We start from the raw sequence: 17,666 nt of genomic DNA, 5'->3' as shown, positions 1-17,666 counted from the left end.
AGAGACAGAGAGAGAGAGACAGAGACAGAGAGAGAGAGAGAGAGAAAGAGAAGAGAGAGAGAGAGAGAGAGAGAGAGAGAGACATACAGACAGACAGACAGACAGACAGACAGAGAGAGGGAAAGTGAGAGAGAAAAATAGTTAGAGTGATTGATGTTTTTGGAAATATTTTATTTTAACTAAGAGCAGTTTGAATTCAGAATAGCATTTGATAAAAAAATAATTGAAAATTATTTCCAGTGTGGCTTCGAGACCGTTTAGAATCGGTTCTCAGCTAAACTAAAAAAATCATAAATTGCATCGTATTACAGACAATTTTCCACGAATATTAAAAAAAACTTAAAATTGCCATCCTACATTTTCGATTTTAGTGCATTCCCCCCAAAAAGTCTTAAAAGTTACATTAAAAAGAAGAACCATATCGGTTCAGCAGTTAGCAAGATCCTTCGGTACAGACATGCACATACACACACACACATCCTGTTATTTTTATATATAAATTATTACAAAAAAACTGTCACAATCCTACAAGTACATATATATGTACTCATGGATCTAAATGGATAAGACAATGGCCGATAAATTGATGTACATCCCCAATGATGATACACAAAATTATATCTTCTGTAGATGATTATCATTGGTTGAAACGTTTGTTTATTAACAAACCATTCACAATACAATAAAAGTCCCCAATGTTGTTGAATAAACAAATAAGAAAGCACTATCATAAAACTTTGGGGACTAGTGTAATAAACAGCCCAATGTCCCCTCCCTTCCTTTTTATTTATGTCTTCAAGCTAAATTGTTTTAAAAAGCCACAACAAATAGTTTGACAAAAAAAAACCTAATTTTGTCATTTTGATAAAGTATGGTTTAAGGAGACCCATAACCCCCCCCCCCCCCCAGCCTCAATTTTTTGATTTTTGAAAATGTTTTTTGAAGAATCTTATCGGCGTGATCCTATGTGGATGAAAAGTGAGGGGGGGGGGAGATTATTTTTGCTGTCAATATCCCCTCCCTCTCTCATCTGACTCTAAAAAGAAATACTCCCAAGAGACACCCCCCCCCCCCATTAGTGCTCTTCCACTTAACATACCCCTCCTCCCCCCCCATTCTCCCTCCCCCCTTTGTCCTTCTTATATCTTTACAACTATAATGTATACTAGCGGCCTCGCCCCTAGAGGCCTCTAGGGGCACTTGAGGAAGGGGAGTTTAGATTTTGAAAGAAAATATAAAAATTGGGGAGGGGGGGGATTTCTCTTGCGAGGGTCGTGGTACCCTCCCTCAAAATAGTTATAAACCTTACCGGGACCTATGAGAAGCTACCCTGTTAAGGAGAATCCGATCGATTTAGCGGTTAGCGAGATCCCTTGGTACAGACAAACAGACAGACAGACATCGTTCTACTTTGTATAATAGATCAAAAAAAAACGTGGATATATTGACAGGAAGAAAAATTGTAGTCATATTTAGGTTGCTAACATAGACCTCATTTATTGGTCAGGTTTTTTTTCATTCAGTAGAAGGGGAGGGGATGGTGTAAAAGGAATGGGTATTGTTATTTTGGCCAGAGTGTATGAAAATCTGGTGCAACATCCATGTCATTTACTAAGTATATTTGCGATTACTTTTATTTAATGAAATCTTCCAATTTGTAACATTTACAAAACGGCCTGCTTTATTGCATCAAGATCCATGACAGATCTATATAAGAAATAAACGTCTATAAATGAGCTCGAGTCTTCCAATGGTAAAGTGTTTAAAACTCATAGTGCTCCAATAATCCTCATTAAACTCTCATTGACCAAAGCGATAGGACCTTTATTCTATTTGTTTATGGAATGAATTAAGTTTTTCACTTCGTGTAGATATTACATTGAAGTATTTAATCCTTATTTCATAAATAATAAATATTTGTTCATAATAGAGTAAATCTAAGAAAACTGTATTTTAAAAGAATTCGATTGTGGTGACACTTCCTTTGTGTTAAAATATTAAAACTAAAATTTTAATCATATTAACCCTTTGGTGATGGTAATGTGAAAAAAATATAATTGAAAAAATCTTTTTAAAATCATTTAAATTAATTAATATTTACTTCTTTCTTTTAGATAGTTGTGATGTATAGTCCCTTTCTTCCTGACTTGAGAGCAATGTATGTATTTTGTATTTTAGCTTTTAGTTCTTGTGTCAACCGTTTCGGAGCAAGACCTTTGCTCTGCAACTCGGCACGAACCCAAAAGTGAATACTTGCTATTATATTTAATATTATTATTGTATGTTTAACTTGTCTTGAATTAATACACTTTATTAGAATATTTAGCTGTTTATTCTTACTATTGCTACACGTCATTTTGGCGCAGTAGTGTAGTACGAATCTATAGCTCAGATTTTCTTTTAATTGTATTATTTCTTTTCTTTTTAGTTTGTTCAGGTATTTTTTGTGTTGGAACAATGGGCTTGACCATTGATGAGTGGAGGAAGTTGTCTCAGGATGAGAAGGACAACATGTGGGTGTCTCTGTTTAATTCTTTGAATAATAGAATTGATAATGTGGCGGCGGGGATGGCTGGGCGTGTATCGCCGCTGGAGAAGCATGTTAAGGAGTTGGCGGATAATGTTGATACCAACAGTGCTGCGGTTACTGGACTGGCTACTTGTATGGACGATTTAGAAGATAGCCTTAATAAGGTGGTGGTGCCTAGTGTTGATAATGATATCAAAACCGAGAATGTGACGGTTGTTGATGAGTTTATGACTGGCCAGCAGCGAATTTTGGATAGAATTGCCCAGCAGAATAGTTTGAATACCCAGCAGAATAGTTTGAATAACTCTATGCCTTGGCAGAGGACGGCTGGAGGATCTGTACCAGAGGAGAAGCCTAAATTGTTTGCTAGTGGTTCTCGAACTATTTTTGGTGGAATGCAAGATCATGAAGATAAGATCGAAGCTCGAACTGCTAATGAAAAATTTTGTTTCCTTGAACAAGAAAGTTTGGTGGTGTTGCCAACACTTTCTATGGACAATTTCATAGTTCCAATTGCTAATGAAAAATTGTGTTTCCTTGAACAAGAAAGTTTGGTGGTGTTGCCAAACAGGTTAGGGGGGGGAGAGTGTATAGGTGGAGAGGACCAGGTAACAGTCAAGGAGATGGTGAACCAGGTCGAACCTCTGGAGGAGGAGAGACATGTGATGCTGGACCAGGTCGAATTCCTGGACCAGTTATGCTTGAAGAATGGAGAGATGGTGAACCAGGTCAAACCCCTGGTGAAGGAGAGATATGTGATGGTTAAGAACACCATGTCATCATCCTGTCCATTGAAGGACACCACGACACCATCCTGTCTAGTGAAGGACAACATGTGGGTGGAGGACACCAACATAATGTCCAGGGAAAGATATGTGCCGTCCTGGACATGTACTATGTTGGTGGAGGACACCATGAAAGGGGAAAAGGTGCCGCCCTGGACATTGCAGGACAACATGTGGGTGGAGGACACCAACATAATGTCCAGGGAAAGATATGTGCCGCCCTGGACATGTACTATGTTGGTGGAGGACACCATGAAAGGGGAAAAGGTGCCGCCCTGGACATGTATCAGCAGGGAGAGAAGGATAGACATGTGTTGTTAAAAATATATCCTTTTATAGTTTGTTTATAGTTTATAGTTTATAGTTTGGAGACGAGGACAGTTGAGTATTGTTAAAATTTGTTAAAAATGTATTCTCTCTACAGTTTATTCCTTTCTACAATTTGCAGGGAAGCAAGGATTACATGTATCGTAAACAAGGATAGACGTATATTGTTAGACATGTATTTCTTTGAGTATTGTTAAAATTTGTTAAAAATGTATTCTCTCTACAGTTTATTCCTTTCTACAATTTGCAGGGAAGCAAGGATTACATGTATTGTAAACAAGGACAGACGTATATTGTTAGACATGTATTTCTTTCTATAGCTCATTCAGGACAGACGTGTATTGATTAAACGAGTATTTCTTTCTACAATTTGCAGGGAAGAAGGATTTTCTCTACAGTTTTGGATTGTATCAGAAGGATATACATGTACTACGGCGATTTGACGGCGGTGTGGCGGCGATCGATTTTTGTAGTTTTGCAATTAAGATATCTATAATTGAATAAGTTTTGTATCTGATAGATTTGACGGCTTATAAAAATGTATAGAAGTTGTGCTTCTGGAAGTATTTTTATTGAGGAAATAAAACTCATTATTTGTGGAGCAACTTTTTCTATAATGAACGAAAATTTATCTGCTATTGTTATATCCATGTATATTACTGATCTAACTTGGAGATGTTATGTTACAAATCATATAGATTATTTGTGGAGCAACTTTTTCTAGAATGAACGAAAATTTATCTGCTATTGTTATATCCCTGTATATTACTGATCTTACTCGATTTTTTGGGAATGAACGTCAATTTATTTTCCATTGTTGTATCCATTGCTAATCAATGTAGATCTCTGATATTATTCGAATTAGTGGGATAAATGTTAATTTATCTGCCATTGTGGTGTCCATGCACAAGATTAGAATTTATAACATATAATTTGGAAAGCGCTGACATTGTTTAAATAATAAGGAGAGAAACGCAGCAACTCTATAAAGTTTGTGATGGAAAATAATTTGATTTATGGTAATTATTTGAATTCTGGAAATATAACATTTTGTTAACTATTGAATACGAGTTTATGAGATTATGTTATTATGAAAATCAAAATATATGCATTTATTTTTTTTTGTTTTGTTACACTGGAATTGGATATTTGGATATATTTATTTTTGTTTCAGACTATTGTGGTGTCTAACAGAGATAAGAATAATAAAAAAAATTGAAGATGGATTAATTTCAACGAAAATAGGAATACAATTTTGTAAAATTGTTAATGGAAGAAAATTGATTTTATTAAATGTTAAAATCGTGATTTTATGAAAATTGGATAAAAATTTGAAATTAGATACTTTAAAAGGTATTAGAATTTTGATGAAAGGCTGTAAATTGTTTTAAAAGTTGAGTCAGTTATTATGGTTCTAAGTATTTAATTTTAAAACAATTATATTGCGGTTTATGTATAAATAAGAGTAAAGCTACTCTTAAGTTTATATGTATGGAAACAAAATATTTTGAATATGGTTAAAATGTGCTATGAATAATAACGATTGTACTTGCGTGAAGATAGATATGTGATCTTTGATCTGTGATATATTATTCATAGTACGAAATTTTTATTATAGATAGAACAGAAATTTTGTTTGTTTTGTTTTTGAATTTACGTTGATTTGGATTGATACATACTTGTCATCATGATCAGAAGAATGTGATATTTGATTGGTGAGCGGAATTTTTGTGGATTTAACTAGATTTATTTTAAACAATTAAATGGCGATTTAAGATTGGAATGCATAACTCAGCAAAAATTTTTAATGAAGCAAAAATTGTTATTCAGTATTTGATTATGATGTGAGATAGAGAGAGAGAGAGAGAGAGAGAGAGAGAGAGAGAGAGAGAGAGAGTGAGAGAGAGATATGTGTGTAGAATTGGATTGTACAATGGACATATTATATGTGGATTAATTATGATATGCAGAATTGAAATGTATAATGAACATATTATATATATATGAATGAATTATCGGAAATATTTGTATAGTAGGAAATGAATGTTATTGGAAATATTTGTATGGAGAGAAGAGAAAACTTGTTGATGTGTGTACAATGGATATATTATTTATGGATGTTTGTTGAAAATATTTGTATGGAGAGAAGAGAAAACTTGTTGGATGTGTGTACAATGGATATATTATTATCCATTGTACATTATATCCAATGATGGGTGATGCAATATAGATTAATACTAAATGTGTTGTTTAGACTTGGTGGTTAAATGTTGCAAGTTTAGTTTGACTTATATATGACTTCTATTGTAATTGAAACGTTTTCGAATATGATGTATAAACCAAGGATATTAATATTCATATTTATTGTAATGAGGATATGATGTATAAAAACAAAGATGACAGCATCCGTAAAAACGAAGCAATGGAATGGCAGGACAAATGGACATCAACACTTGTGTAGTGTCAAAATTAAATAATCAGAATATACGCGTATAAGATTCAATGCAAAAATTGTAAGCAAATTTGTTTGTAATAAACAAGGAAGACAACATTAATAAAAGCGAAGTATTGAATGGTAGGACAAACGAACATCAACACTTGCATAGTGTCAGAACTTAATAATCTTTGTAAAAAACAAGGAAGACAACATTAACAAAAGCGAAGCATTGAATGGTAGGACAAACGAACATCAACACTTGTATAGTGTCAAAACTGAGAAAATAAGTGTATAAGAGTCGATGTAAAATTGTAAGTAAATTTGTTAAAAAAAGAACTGATTGATACAGATTGATGTTTTACTTACATTTTATGAACTTGCTTATAGAGTGGCTTCGCTTGTAAACCGGCATCTACTTGTCGTTGGGTAGGTGATAGGTTTGAATCTCGGTCTGACACTGAGTCATAACTAACAAAGTTAAGAATGGTTCCTACTGCTACTATGTGAGATGTGTGACGTAAAAGTTAAAGTGGGGGAAATGTTTTGGCCAAAACCGGTGAAACTCGTTACCATGCACAGACGTTAAAAATGGTTCTCACTGCTACTATGTCAGATACTTGAAGTAAATGAAGTAAATAGTTAGAAGTAAATAGTTAGAGTGAGGGAATGCCTTGGGCCAAAACAGACGCAATTCAATACCATGCACAGTTAAAATTTCTCGAAAAAGGTTGTGCATCTCAGAGTGTTGGTTGTCTGAAGGGTGATTGGATGCTTGACATTGTAATCATAAGTATTGTACGTTGTTGTCCCAGGAATCAATATACATCAAAACAATCGGATAATTAGATCATATAGAAATTTGTGGTCAAATCAACATGTTTACAAATGGAAGTATGGACGTCATAGAAATGATTATAGTGTTGCTACGTTTTCTAAATTGTACTTACCTGCTGCAGAAATCATCATGTAAAGTTTGGAAGCGATAGGACAATGCTGACATGTATTAATTAACGGAAAAAGCTAAAAGGATTGACGTACAGAGTGACGGAAGGACGAACGGTCGTATGGATGGGCGGACCGAATTTGATTATAGAAAAAACAAATATATTAATAACACAGGGTGGTCAATCAAATTGCACTCAAACTTGAAATTGGAACATTATGTGTTGCTAAATTTTGGATGAATCAAAATAAGTTTTTTTTTTAAGTTTTTGTTTAACTTAAATTTTTTGTTAAGGATACTCGATATAGAATAGTATATATTGCAATTTAGTGATGTTGATTCAGCAAAATTATTTATTAAGCTTAGAATTTCATGAAGCAAAATTGTTATAATGCATTAGATATTTGTGTGGAGCTGTCTCTCTTCATGGAGAAGGGGGGTGGGCAAAAATTTGGCAAGGAAAGTTTGCACTGTTTCTCGGAGTTGGTATGCGCAAGATGGGGTGGTGCAGAGAGGTAGCTGCAATGATGAGCAGGAGTTGGGCGTTGTATGCGCAAAAGTTGAGCTGCGCAAGAAAGTGCTCTCAGGTATAGAGAAAAATAGTTAGTTGTGCTTCAACTTTCAAGATTCTAATACATAAAAATAGTTGTGGATGATATAAGTTATTATTCAGATATTTCATAGAATAATTAGGTAAATTTTTACTGTATTAGACTAATATATTGTATTAAGAATTATTTTTATGTTGCTCGATTATTGACAAACATTTGATTAATATTATATTTCTTAATACATTTTTAAGAAGACATGTTGAAATTTTATTTGTTAAGTGATAACATTTAAGTATGGCATCTAAAATAATTGTATTATGTTTTAGATTGGTCGAAAAGAGGAGTAGTTATGGTGGTTGAGATACAGTATTACCTGTTGGTGAGTTTTAGTTTGCTAAGATTTTCTTTTTAATGATGTTCAATATTGATATACATTTGATTAATGTTATATATACTAATACATGTTAAAGAAATTATTTTATTTTGTTGAGTGAAAATAAAATATGTATTAAATAAGTTTTGGCATCTAAAATGATTGTATTTTGTTTTAGATCGGCCGCAAGAGAAGTAGTTGGTGGTGACTGAAATCTAGTTTTGAATTTGGCCATTGTTTTGTGTTGACATTGGTATTTTGGTATTTTGAGTGGAGGCTGGCACATGATACACTTTGCTCTGACCGATTATATGTTGAATTGTTGGTGGAGAGAGAGTGGAGGCTGGTACATGATATACTATGGTACATGACCGATTATATGTTGAATTTTATTAAAGGAGCGTTATTTATGATTGTTTAGTGATTGGGTCAGTAATATTGTGAAACATGCTATTGCTGCTGGAGAATCTGTTTATAGATTAGATGTGAAGTCTGTTGAAGTTCAGAATGCTAAACAGGAAGCTAAACAGGAAGCTAAACAGGATTGTTTAGTGATTTGGTCAGTAATATTGTAAAACATGCTATTGCTGCTGGAGTTTATGGATTTACTAATATTCTGTCTATTGTGCAACAGAATATGTTTCCTCATGATGTACTCGAGCTGAAGAAGAGAGTTGAAAGTAAAAGGAGAGCTGATGATGTTACAGATTAAATACTTGCAAACAATGATTGATAAAGCTATCTTTGAGCTTGAATATGATATCTCTATATATGGGAAGACTATTACTGATCTTGGCAAGAAGAATCTTAAATCAACCAGTAGTGGCAAATCATATGCAACTAATGATAGTACTGGTGATAGTGATGATCATAATCCTACTGAAGCAAGTCAATCTGTTGGTACTGGTGATAGTGATAATCATAATCCTACTGAAGCAAGTCAATCTGTTGGTACTGTTGTTGCAACCCTTTCTCAACCTGTTATAAGTACTTCAATCAACAGTCCAACTGCTGCCAAGGAGAAGAAAAGTAATTTAGATTTATAGATTGCTAGATTTATAATAACTGTTGAAAAGTTTTGAAGACTTGGAGGTGTTAAATTTAAGCATTTAAGCAACAGTTGTGGATAATAAGACGTCGGAGAGTAGTTTTGAAGCTTAATTTGAAAATTGAGGATTTTTATGTCAAGGATAATGAAATAACATTGAGTTAAACGAAATATGTTGATATTGTAACATTTTTGAACAGATGTGCACAGTGTGCCAGAATAACGTAAATAAATGCACAGTGAGTCAGGTAGATACAAAGAGCTAAACGAATTATGTTGATATTTATTTTGAACAGATGTGCACAGTGTGTCAGGATGATGCAAATAAATGCACAGTGAGTCAGGTAGCTACAAAGAGATGTTTTTACAGTTGTCAAAATGAGAAGTATTTAGTTGATAGATAATGATATACAGAGATATACACCATGGGCTAGAAGCTATTGTGAAGTTGTGCAGAATTTTAAAATAGCATGCATTGTATCTTAAATATATTTATGACTGATAAAACGGATATTTGTAAGTTGTTAATACAGTGGGCAGTTAAAGTAAAATGCTGGTTAGTGAAACTTTAGCTGTTCTAAAGAAGGCGGGGCTTAAAGATGATGTGACTGTTGTAGATTTGACTGCCAGGTTGGATATCTTACTTGTCAATAGCTGGTGTTTTTGTCGATAGTTAGTATTGAAAAACGAAATGGATTAGATTTCAAATCAATCTATGGCGAAGGTTTTGGTTGCTTTTGTTCGGCTGCAGTTTTCTCTGTGTTTGTTGTTTCTGTTCATTGTTTTCAACGTTATCATTGGTTGGAGTGTCGACAGTAGCATCATTGTTATAACGAAAATCATTGGCAGTTTCTGTATTTTGAATGACATGTCGATTTTTGGATTCTAACAGAGATGTTAATAGCAGTTATTGTGGTTGTCATTATTAGGCTTAAGTCATGCCTGACTATGCAATAGATATAATCTCCTGGATGATAAATGTGAACAGCAGTTCTGATTTTTGACCTGAGACCTCAAACATTTGGCAGGTTTGGCTACTAGAATGGTTGAGTTAGATGCTTGGTTGGCTAACCTGCAGGATCAGCAACGTATTTTGAATCAGGAAAGGGTGAATTTTGGGAAGTAGCTAGAGTCGATGCTAGAAAGGATTCGATCCCAATTTTTTTGAAGAGATTGGAGGCTTCTTGTGGTGGAGGTGAATGGCTGTTGTGTTGTTTGAGAAAATCACAGTTGCTAAGTGGAAACCAGTTTATAACTAAGCTAAGGTCAACTGGTATGGTTATATCGTTTGTGGTGTTGTAGCATTGGTATGGTTATGTCATTTGTGAGATGATTGATGGATTGATGGATAATGATGGATTGATGGATATTAATGATACTACTATTATCAAGAAAAATTTGGCAAAAGAAAATGAATATTATGATCAATGATTATGAATAATTATAGTTTTATGTGTGTTAATTCATAGTTTTATTTTATGTGTTAATGTTTAAGTATTTGTTGAGGCAGTAGTAGTCTCGAAAAGGTTCAAAATTAATGTTTTATATTAATGCTCTATAATGCCATGTTTTAAATCTGATGGTTATATGTTAATCAATGTTTTGTATGTTAATCAATGCATTATATGTTAATCAATGCATTTTCAATGATTATATGTTAATCAATGTTTTTTTTTTTAAAAATATTAAAAAAGAAAAAAAAAACACATAAAGAAAAAAGGAATATATATAAAAAAAAAAGAACACAAAAGAGTTCTAAGGAACCAAAATAATAAAAAAAATGTATATGAAGTGTTTAAAGATCTGGAAATAAAATAAAAAAAAAAAAATAAAATAAAAAATATGGCAGGTGTCATACCAGATCAATTATTATCTATTTAATAAGCATTCAATGCTACTTATAATATATATATGATAATTAACATGTAATAAACATATTGTTATATTCAATCTGAAATATTACAGTTTTGAAATCCATGTTCATGTTAAAGCCAGGGAGAAATGTGATGTATAGTCCCTTTCTTCCTGACTTGAGAGCAATGTATGTATTTTGTATTTTAGCTTTTAGTTCTTGTGTCAACCGTTTCGGAGCAAGACCTTTGCTCTGCAACTCGGCACGAACCCAAAAGTGAATACTTGCTATTATATTTAATATTATTATTGTATGTTTAACTTGTCTTGAATTAATACACTTTATTAGAATATTTAGCTGTTTATTCTTACTATTGCTACACGTCATAGTAATGGCGGGGTAGGAAAATAGATTTATTGAGAAATAGATAATAGATTTGTACTTATAGAAAACTAGCCAATAGCGATATAGTTATATTGAGCCAACTCTAGTATATCCTACATACATACATTAAAACAAGGATGACAACATCCATAAGTAGCAAAGCTCAAAAATTATGGATTGACATCTGGCAAAAAGTAAACTATAGAGCAGTTTCGTAAAATGAAAAAATTTAGGCGTCTATCTCTAAATGGAGCCTAGAAAATCACGTTTCCCCCAAAACGTTTCAGACGGATGGACAGACGGACATTTCAAATTATAGAGTAGGAACATTTTACATATTCCCATTAAGTTTCATTAAGATTTGCTTAATACTAATATCGATTCCTAGATTTCCACATTAAATTTTTTTTTAACTTTTCGTGTTTTCATTTAGTTTAATGTTTATTTTTTTATGACACTGCTCTATAGTGTCCCCAAAGTTGTTAACCCAACAAATAAGCAAAGGGAATTTTAAAACTTTGGGGACTAGTGAAATAAACAGCCAAATGTCCCATCCCTCCCTGCTAAAAAGATTCACTTTGTTTATAACTAGCAGCTATGCCCCTAGAGGCCTCTAGGCGTCCTGGAGGTGAGAAAAGTGGTGGTACCCTCCCCCAAAATTAATTTAAATCTTCCTAGGACTAATATGAAGATACCATGTAAAGGAGAACCATATTGGTTCAGTGGTTATCGAGATCCTTCGGTACAAACACAGAGACATCCTGTTACTTTATTATAAAGATTATTTTGTATTGTCTTATCCCTTTAGATTTATGGGAATGATTGTTACTTGTCTGAGAGGGAGGGGACAATGGGCTATTTATTACACTAGTCCCCAAAGTTCTATAATAACGTTTTCTTATTCGTTGACTTAACAACTTAAGTGAATTTTGATTGGTTAGTTCATTAAGTTGTCATTTAAATTACTAATTCTCATCAAAAGAAGGGTATGATTTGTGTATCATCATTGGGGATGTACATCAATTTATCGGCCATTGTCTTATCCCTTTAGATCCTTAGTTACTTGTTGTCTATGAATAAAGAAATACTTAATACTTTTTTTTTCTTTTACTAAAAGCCAAGTAGACATCAAATCAGGAATCTAGGGGGATAAGAAAATGGCCAATAAATTGATGTACATCCCCAATGATGACACACAAAATTACCCACTAATGTAGATAACAATTAATGGTTAAAAAGTTTGGACACTCAATGAAACCCAAGGTTGTTAAGCTAACCAATCAGAAAATATTATTATAAAACTTTGGGGACCAGTGTAATAAACAGCTCCAATGTCCCCTCCTTCTTTGCAAAGCATTATAATCTACTGAGGGGGTATTTTTGTTTATTATCATTGGAAAAGAGGCATTTTAATTTATCTTCCATTGTCTTATCCCCTATCTCCCTGCAACTAACTTTTCCGGAAGTGATGTGAGTAAAGATATTTACATGTCAGCAGGGAGGTAGGTATCCAAAGTTTTTATAAAAGTCCCCAAAGTTTTATAAAAGTCCCCAAAGTTTTTATAAAAGTCACCTAAGTTTTTATAAAAGTCCACAAAGTTTTATAAAAGTCCCAAAAATTTTATTAAAATCCCCAAAGTTTTTATAAAAGTCCCCAAAGTTTTTACAAAGTACCCAAATTTTTATAAAAGTCCTAAAAGTTTCATAGAAGTCCCCAAAGTTTTTAGAAAAGTCCCCAAAATTAATCAAAGTCCCCAAAGTTTTTATAAAAGTCCCCAAAGTTTTTTATAAGAGTCCCCAAAGTTTTATAAAAGTCCTCAAAGTTTTATAGAAGTCCCTAAAGTTTTCATATAAGTCCCCGAAATTTTTATAAAAGTCTCCAAAGTTTTATAAAAGTCCCCAAAATTTTATAAAAGTCCTAAAAATTTTATAAAAGTACCCAGAGTTTTTTAAAAGTCCCCAAAGTCTTATAAAAGTCCCACAAGTTTTATAAAAGTCCCCAAAGTTTAATAGAAGTACCCAAAGTTTTATAAAAGTTAACAAAATTGTTATAAAAATCCTCAAAAATTTTTTAAAAGTCCCCAAAGTTTTATACTAGTCTCCAAAGTTTTATAAAAGTCCTTAAAATTTTATGATAGCGTTTTCTTATTCGTTGGATCGAGGACAACTTCTTCAATAATTTACCCAAGGTTCATAAATGGGGAGGGAGGGGACATTGGACTGTTTATTACACTAGTCCCCAAAGTCTTATAATAATGTTTTCTGCTTCGTTAGCTCAACCACTTTGGGGACTTTTACCTAAGTTTTGATTGGTTGGTTAAATAAGTGTCCACTAATATAGAGAATAGGTTTCATTCTGTGTATCATCATTGGGGACGTACATCAATTTATCGGCCATTGTCTTATCCATTTAGATCTATGAACTCAGGGATCTAAAGGGATAAGACAATGGCTGATAAATTGATGTACCTCCATAACGATGATACACTAAATTACCCCTTCTGTAGATTACAATTAGTGATTGAAAGTTTTAGACACTCAACGAATAAGAAAACGTTATTATAAGACTTTGGGGACTAGTGTCAAAAACAGCCCAATGGCTCCTCCCTCTATGACATTGGGTTCCCAAAGTTTTATAATAACTTGCATTTTCAACCAAGTTTATTCTACAGAAGGGCCAATTTTGTGTATCATCATTGGGACACACAGAAAACTGTCCCGAATTTGTATTAATTTTGAGGAACAAGACTCCAGAGACGTCATATTTTTCTTTCCCGAAAAAGGGAAGGGGGGAAGAAAATCTCTTCAAAAGAGATGGGGAAAACCCCCTTTTCTCTCATCTCTTTTTTCTTCCCCCCTTCCCTTTTTTTTCTTTCCCCCTTCCCTTTTTCGGGAAAGAAAAATATGACGTCACTGGAGTCTTGTTCCTCAAAATTAATACAAATTCGGGACAGTTTTCTGTGTGTCATCATTGGGGATGTGGCATATCAATTTATTGTCCATTGTCTTATCCCTTTAGATCCCTGCGAGTTAGTAAGTAATAGCCAAATAAGAAGAAAGGACGTAGTAGACTGGGATCTAAAGGGATAAGACAATGGCCGATAATTTGATGTACATCCCCAATGATATGATACACCAAATAACCCCTTTTGTTGATTACAATCATTGTTAGAAACATCAAAATTCAAGTTTCTTAAGCCAACAAATAATTATTATATATGAATTATATAAATAAGGTATGTGCGTCTATTTGTCCGTCTGTCCGTTACTAAAATAATTGTCTTTTATCGCATCGTAAGATAGACAGCTTTCTATGGATAGTAAAATAATTTTATGATTTTTTTTATGAAAAGTTGTCTATAATACAATACAATACTTAATTTTTTACTACGGCTGAAAACTGGTTCTAATCCAGCGGATATTAATCGGTTTCCAAGCCATACTGGAAAAGCATAACCCCATAAAACGTTCTAAAGATTAGTTTTTTTGTTATACATCTACTTTCTGGTAGAGTTTCAGTTTTTATTTTTCATTTTTCAAGGATAGGTCAAGGCAAAAAGAGAGAAAGAAAGAGAGAGAGAGAGAAAAAGAGAGAGAGACAGAGAGAGAGAGAGAGAGAGAGAGAGAGAGAGAGAGAGAGAGAGAGAGAGAGAGAGAGAGAGAGAGAGAGAGAGAGAGAGAGAGAGAGAGAGAGAGAGAGAGAGACAGAGAGAGAGAGAGAGACAGAGAGAGAGACAGAGAGAGAGACAGAGAGAGACAGAGAGTAAAATAAAAAGAAACGAAGCAAAAAGTGTAAAATAAAAATTGAGGAAGGTCGAACTTTTTGTCAAATACTTGTTTTTACTATAATATATTTGTGTGTGTGTGTGAGTGAGTGTGTGTGGGCGTTTGCGTGTGTGTGTGTATTTGTGTGTGTATGTAAGTGTAGGTTTGTGTGTGTGTATTTGTGTGTGTGTGTGTGTCTGTGTGTGTGTGTGTATGTGTGTGTACATGTGTTTGTGTGTGTGTGTATGTGTGTGTGTGTATGTATGTGTGTGTGTGTGTGTGTGTGTATGTATGTGTGTGTGTGTGTGTGTATGTGTAAGATCTTACAAATATATGGACTGATATTTCAAGGAGAAATAGATAGCATCAGCCCAAAGAAGGTTTTAGGCTATATTTAAGGGGCATATTTAAAGTTATTTCCAGGGCTATCTACAGAGGTCCCCAAAGTCTTATAATAACGCTTTCTTATTCTTTGGCTTAACAACTTTGGGGATTTTTATTGACTTTTGATTGGTTGGTTCTTTTTAGTTTAGTGTCCAAACGTTTTCACCACTAAGTGTAATCTACAGGAGGGATAATTTTGTGTATCATCATTGGGGATTTATATTAATTTATTGGCCATTGTCTTATCCCTTTAGATGCTTTATAGTTATAGCTTTGTATAGTTATAATGTCTAAAAAATATATCCGCGAAATTTTTGACAGTAAATGAAACCCAGGGATCTAAAGGGATAAGACAATAGGTGATAAATTTATGTACATCCCCAATGATAATAGAGTACCCCTTTTGTACTACATTGGGTAGTACCCAAAATGTATATAAGAGATGTGTTTATAAAAACAATGTGTACCAAATACAATTTTAGGTCCTTAGACTGATGCTGCGCAAAATGGTACAAAAAAATTGACGTCATGTGATAAAATAACCAATGAGAGGCGAGTATATATTTTACCATTGGTCAATTACAATGTATACTGGCCTCTCATTGGACAACTTTATAGTATGACGTCATTTTTTTTGTACCATTTTGCGCAGCATCCCTTAGACTTTTATATTTTCCCTATGGGAGGGGACAATAGTAAGTTATTCTGGTACCCAAAGAGTTCTGGCTTAAAACAATGGGTACTTTGAGAAAATCTTTATTGGCTGGTACAAATCAGCCATGTAACGTCTTAAAAATGAAGGATTATCCATCTCTTTTATAGGGGTTTTCTTTCCCACTACTCCTCTCATCTCCCTCATTTTTATTACGTCACAAGTTAGCAGTGTCCCAATTTTACCACCAATAATTATAATCTACAAATGGCGTATTGTTTTTTTTTATAATCATCGAATTATTGTCAAATGTCTTATCCCTTAAGATCTCTGCATTTCTCGAACATGACCATTTCTATTAATGGGCACTTTTACGCAAAATACCCTGTTGAGCAATGACAGACCCCCCCCCCCACCCCACCTACATTTAAAATAAACTAAAAGTAAGGAGGAGTTTGTTTATTACTTTAGGTGTTACTAGCGGATACGCCCCCTGGAAGCCTCTAGGGGCACTCAAGGTAGGAGGGGGAAAAGTCGACCTCATCCCATTTTAAATTTGTGTTCAAAAAAATATTTTTTTTTTTGGGGGGGGGGTTAGGACACCCTCCCAAAAAATAGTTTAAAACCTTCCCAGGACTTATAAGAAGCTCAACTGTATAGGAGAACAATATCGGTTCAGCGGTTAGCGAGATTCTTCGGGACAGACAAAAAAAGCTTACTACTTTATATAATAGGATTTAGAACTGACTAGCCCCCCCCCCCCGCAGGTTGTGGCTCCGAAGGGGTTAGGCATTAACCCCCCCCCCTCCCTCTCATTATTTTCAATTTGTTTTTTAAATAAGGGAATGAGGGGTTTATCAGTGCATTAGAGTAAAACACTAGAGGGAGAAAGGGTTAAATAACTGTATCTCCCCATCGCAATCGTCTTGTGCAACCTTTCTATTGGTTCATTGAAAATCATCCAATGGTGACGCTTGTAATATCATAGCCAAGTAGCAGAAAATAATTTAGAAGCAGACGAAAGAGGTCTTTGAAAAATGAAGCGAGGTAATTGTCTGTATATACATCTATACATCTGTTATCAGTGCTAAAAATACAATTTGTGTAAAAGTCCCGATTAATTTTTTTACACAACAGCTAATCTTTCATGTTATACTAAGATCTAAAGGGATAAGACAATGGATGATGGATTGATGTAAATACTCAATGATGATACACAAAATTACCCCTTCTGTAGTGTAGTTTCAAATTAATGGTTAAAACGTTTGAACACTCAACTTAATGCACCGATCAATCAAAATTCGCCCCAAAATTGTTAAGCCAATAAATAAGAAAAGGTAATTATAAAACTTTGGGTACCAGTAGAATTTACAGTCCAATGACCCCTCCCTCCCTGTTTATTCCCCTAACTGTTATAATACATAAATGTAACTAAAAATTGTAAATCAGTCAACTTATAATAATTATTTCTAGCATCGTATTATAAACGGCTTTCCGCGGATATACATATATTCTACAATTATAAGATTAAAACTAGTTTTTTTAGCCCCGAGGTGCCGAAAGCACCGGCTAAAAAAACTGGTTTTAATCTTATGAATGTACATGTTTATATTCGTAGAAAGCTGGATATAATAC

The 17,666-nt window shown here is 33.8% G+C and overlaps 1 protein-coding gene and 1 long non-coding RNA gene across 5 annotated transcripts in view; one reads left to right on the top strand and one right to left on the bottom strand.

Moving 5' to 3' along the window:
* The window catches only part of LOC145307573 (innexin shaking-B-like), a 64,738-nt gene that overhangs the window by 28,757 nt on the left and 18,315 nt on the right, over nt 1-17,666 (bottom strand). The gene's annotated exons all lie outside the window — the stretch shown is intronic.
* LOC145307576 (uncharacterized) lies at nt 7,481-8,322 on the top strand. Its single transcript, XR_013875513.1, has 3 exons — nt 7,481-7,715; nt 7,900-7,952; nt 8,125-8,322. It is a non-coding gene; the product is annotated as an uncharacterized LOC145307576 (long non-coding RNA).

This window comes from Acartia tonsa, chromosome 15, assembly GCF_053477335.1.
Source record: "Acartia tonsa isolate MP-2025a chromosome 15, ASM5347733v1, whole genome shotgun sequence".
Taxonomy (NCBI): Eukaryota; Metazoa; Arthropoda; class Copepoda; order Calanoida; family Acartiidae; genus Acartia; species Acartia tonsa.
The sequence above is the reverse complement of the archived record's forward strand: the minus strand, read 5'-3'. Positions and strand labels throughout refer to the sequence as shown.